A 5,066-nucleotide genomic window follows, 5' to 3' on the forward strand; every position below is an offset into this window, starting at 1 on the left:
AAACTAATCAAGAGCGAAATATAAATGTGTGTATTACATGATATAAATGTTGTATTTTTTGACCAGTTTTAAAGTATTACTTTTTCTTTTTTTTTGTCCCTGAAATCCACCCTTCTGCTGGGATCAAGCTAATCCTGATTTTCTTTGGATCAAAGGAATCCCAATCTCACTAATAAGCTTTAAAGAACACAAACAAACTGATGGTTTAATCCAGATCAAAACCAAGATTGGATTTCCAAATCCTTTTTGAACAACCCATTTTCAAGATTTGATCCAATCCGATAGCCGGTCCTGGAAAAGCCGAGGATTGGCCTCAGATGTGATCAAATGCCAGTCCCAGGGGGCGCTAGAACGCTGAGGATGACGTAACGAGATTCATTCATCTCAGCATCCTTAAAAAGGCCTTTTACCTTCAGCATCTTCAGCATCTGCAACATCTGCAACATCTTCAGCATCTTCAGCATCTTCAGCATCTTCAGCATCTGCAACATCTGCTTGGCCGAATGTAGTGAATGTGTGGTCCTTCTCTTCCCACGTGACTGGACTGTTTTCTTGGGTAACACTTTATTTTACAGTGTCTTTGTTACATATGTTACTTACCATAGTATTAACAGTAAATTACATGCAAATAGCCCTCAACCAACCCCTAACCCTAACCCTACCCTACCCCTATAGTAAGTACATGTAGTTACTTAATATCACTCTGTATTTAAAAGTATAATTACACTGTAACAATGAAGTGTAACCTTTTCCTGTACATCCACAGGAGAGCTGCGGATCTGTTTGGTAATGGGTTATTAATGCAGGTTTCTGACAGTGTTGCAGTAATTAGAACAGAGTTAATTGTGCTCTCTTCATGTGTTGTTGCCTAAACTGTGCCGTTCTGTCACTTGCATCACTTGCTGTGCCGTTTTGCATTATTCCAGGGAATCGTTCGGCTGCTGCACTAATAAAGCTCTTCTCTTTTGTGATGAATGTTACATTGGGCATAAATATTTCAGGCACACATGCAGCTTTGATGCTGGCGCTGTATCATCGCCGGTAAGTGTGTCACCTCCTCTCTGCCTTTGAAACAGTGATGCTCTTCTGTTGCGGATCTACACTCAAAGCTTTTCAAATCTCTTTTATTTGTCGTATGAAGAGACTCCTTGTGTAGTTATTTCTTTGTGCCATTACTTCAGATGATCATATTTCTGTGGAGGCAGTTTTTCTGTCTTTACGTTCTATGCTCAGTTTCTGGAGACAACAGAGCTTGTTGTCACAAGGGTTTCATAGGTACTGTATATATATAGATATACTGTATACAGTAACTATATGTTTTTTAGTCAAAAGTCCAATTACAGACATGCTTGTTTTTTCTAGTAGTGGTTTATTTCAAATACCATGTTCAAAACCCTCTTTACCCTTGACCGAAAAAAAAATACGTTTTATTTTTTTTGAATTTCTTACGTCATCGTAATGGTATGAAACTTGGTAAAGGTTTTGGCACTTGCTGTGTGAACACACACTCACACGCAAAATAAATGGACATGATTCGTAAAGGATAAATGGTCCTCAAAAAAAAAAAAAACAGTCACACTTGTATTGTTCGCATTGGAAACTAATGTGTAACGAACTTCCTCTAGTGGAAGCGTTCGGTACTGCGGCTAAACTAAATCTGACTGAAAGCTCATTTTTTTAGATTTCAGCCTCAAATTTGGAACACAACTTTTTGTGCATTTTTCATAACAATAAACGTAAATTTTTAAACCTTTTTCACTTCAGCAATAATCTGAAGTCAACTGAAGTGACCAAACTGAAGTCTTGCTCTAAAGCATTCGAGATTTACAGTCGTTTAAGGAAATTTCATTTTCAGGTCCATGCTCAAAAAGTGAATAAATGGATTATAAATACTGTATAAATGTATTTTTGTACCACAATACGTTTGAAAACGCATCTTTTTCTCTCATTTTTGTCCTTCCGTCCACACTGAGACGCTGTTTTTGTCCTCATTGGAACAAAATGTAGGCCTATATATATGTATTAGTTTCGATTTAGGGTTTGTGCTTTTACAAAGATTGAGTTCCAGAAGGAAAAGCATTGACTGGAGTGAGAAGTGAATAGTCCTGTTGTGCTCATGCCTCGAGTTTCTGCATTATATACTTTCACAGGGACAGAGTCACTAAGTATTTTCAATTGTGTGACAGTGATGTGCTACACACACCGTACAGGGCGCAACAGGGATACTTTTATTTTACTTTATAAAATATATATAACTTTATTCTATTTTAAACCACTAGTTGGCACAAATCTCAGCTCAGCACTTTTCTTTACATCCGCTTTTCAAGATGCACGTGGAAATTGTTCTGATCCTTGACGTGATCGTGGACAGCAGCGCAACGCTGATTCTGAGCTAATCTGAGCTAATATTTGATGTTTTTAAAAATGTTGTAGATTTAAGGAGCAAATGAGAATCGATAAAATAATTGAATATATTTTTACACAAAGGTCTTGGTAATGATGTTCAGTTTTGTTGAAGGTTATTAAAGCAACAGTTTTTCAGTAATGGACGGATATGTAAAGACACAATAATTAACATGATAATAAACAGATGACTGACTTTTCCATTTGTTGACATGACATGGTTATTCAGATGGGACATATCATATATCAAACCTTAGAGATAATCACCATATTTATAATGAAACCATCATATTTAAAAAACTATATCATAATCAAATCATATCATAAAACATCATATTTATTTGTTACTGCTGTAAAGATTTATTAAATTATTATGCGATCTCATTCAATGCTTTCAGAATCTTTACTTTTTTATAACAAAATAAATTTGTTTCTGTATTTGTCAAATTAGCTTATTTTAATAAACAATATTTAACAAAGAATTTATACTTTTTTAATCAAATTAAGCAGAAAATTGTCTAAACTTTGCTAAAGTGATTTTGAACAATTATTATAGGCTACTAATTAGACATTATTAAAAACACATTTTAGCTGAAGTATTAATCAGTACCGTGTGTGTGTGGAGTAAAAGACCTCGACACCTCAAACATTTATACGATTTTATACAAAATAAACCACTTTTATGATTTATTTTCACACAAAATATTTTGCCCCATCAATGTTCAATACAAATATATATATATATATTTATTTCATTTTTCTGAAGGTATGCCTTTAGCCCATTGAACTTACTTTTTTTCAGTGATTATTATGTTGATTATACAGTACGATTGTAGCGGCATCTCGTGTGTGTGAAGTGTGTGTGTGGCACGAGGATCTTAGGTGTGTGCGTTATATATGCGCTCTCCGTGTGACGTCGCAGGGAGTGTGTGTGTGTGTGTGTGAGAGAGAGAGAGAGAGAGAGAGCAGCTGATATAGGGTGAGCTGGAACAGCGGGTCACTCTCAGTTGAAGGATGGAGTGAAGGAGAGCGGGTGTGTGAGTTCTTCTGTAGATCTGAGTCTCTGGACAGCTAAAGCGCACATCGCACGCAGTATTTCTGTCTCGGCGCAGGAACACGACAGGTAAAGCACAGGCGACTGAGCCTTTCTCACTGTGTTCTGTGATGCTGTCGCGTCTCCATACACACATTATTATGATGATGATGATGATGATGATGATGAAGCGCGAGCGCGGTCGAACTGGGATTAAACCCGTGCTTTATATCTGCATCTGGTGTGTATGGAGAACCTCAGCAAGAGTTTGCTCTGTAGTGTGTGCAGTCAGGGTCTCTGCCTCATGTCTAGTGCGCTGTCTACATGGACAACACTTCTGGGCATCAGTGGCGCGCGCGCGGAGCTGAGCATGCGGTCGAGATACACCTCGATCACACACACACACTCACACACACACACACAAAACAGCAGGACCTTTACTTAGACAGCCAGCTCGTGTTTCATCAGAAATGATCTTTATGTGTTATAGAGTTATACGCTGATGTTTTATCGCTCTATCTATAACAATACAACATTATGCCGATGCCATTTATTAACTGGTTTATTATATAACAATTTATTAATCATTGTTATGACATTCTGTATTTATTTTAACCATATAACAAATGATTGTTTCATATAGGCTACGTGCAATCACACAACTTAGTGACTGAATGCATATGTGGGTTACACTTTATTTTAAAGTAGCATAGTTACATTATACTTACTCACATAGCCTAAGTACTGAGTGATATTAATTAACATGCACTTAGAGTTATGGTTAGGGTTTGATTTAGGGTTGGTTATGTGTATATTAATACTGTTGTTATTACTATAGTAAGTACATTTAGTAACATGATGTAACTAATTAAAGTGTTACCTATTTGTAACAGGAAAATAATGTAAACATTCTACAGTTAAAAAAAACTGTTAATTAGTTCAACTTTAACATGATATTATATTTGAGAAGACACTAGGCTACTTGTAAAATGAATAAAAATCATTCTTCCCAGAATGTCTTTGTGCAAACCATCACATTTGCTCTGTGATTTGGTGTATTTGATTACATGTTTCCAGGTTATTTAATAATCTGTGTTTGCGTGGGCTGAACTGTCATCTGTCTTTATGTTTATTAGTCACAGACGGTCAGTGTTGGTGAAGCTGAAGTCATCACTGGCCTTCTGTGTTATCCGTGATCTTATTTCAGATTTAATAGCTCAAATGGGTCGGGATATTCACTATATAAACTGCAGTGCTGGTAACTGCATCGTTGTATTTTGTAATGTAATGTTCTGGCACAGATTTCACCGTAAAAACAGAATATTGTTGGACGGTGTAGCCGACCAATGAGAAGCGGAAGAAATACAGTGTAAATATGACAAAATAGCTTTATATTAAATGTAATGCTTTTGTTATTATAACCTCTGACATCTGGTCATGATAGTCGGTATCATGCATACTGAATGCCTGTCTGAGTGTGGTTTAAGCATATGAATTAGCCAATACTCATGTAAAGTCGTGTCATGTAAACATCTTACAGCGATTACACTGATTATTAGAGAGAATCACACTATTGGCGCACATGTAAACGCAGTCACTGTTGGGTTGTGTGGTTTTCTCTTTAGAGAAG

At 36.4% G+C, this 5,066-nt stretch overlaps 1 protein-coding gene across 1 annotated transcript in view; it reads left to right on the forward strand.

The window, feature by feature from the left end:
- Nucleotides 1–3,325: 3,325 nt before the first annotated feature.
- fstl4 (follistatin-like 4) overlaps nt 3,326–5,066 on the forward strand; it is a 231,170-nt gene continuing 229,429 nt past the window's right edge. Inside the window, exon 1 of the mRNA XM_084386854.1 lies at nt 3,326–3,526. The gene's annotated coding sequence lies outside the window, so the exon portion shown is untranslated. The remainder of the gene's footprint in view (nt 3,527–5,066) is intronic.

The sequence above is a fragment of the Rutilus rutilus genome, assembly GCF_951802725.1.
Source record: "Rutilus rutilus genome assembly, chromosome: 18".
NCBI lineage: Eukaryota > Metazoa > Chordata > Actinopteri > Cypriniformes > Leuciscidae > Rutilus > Rutilus rutilus.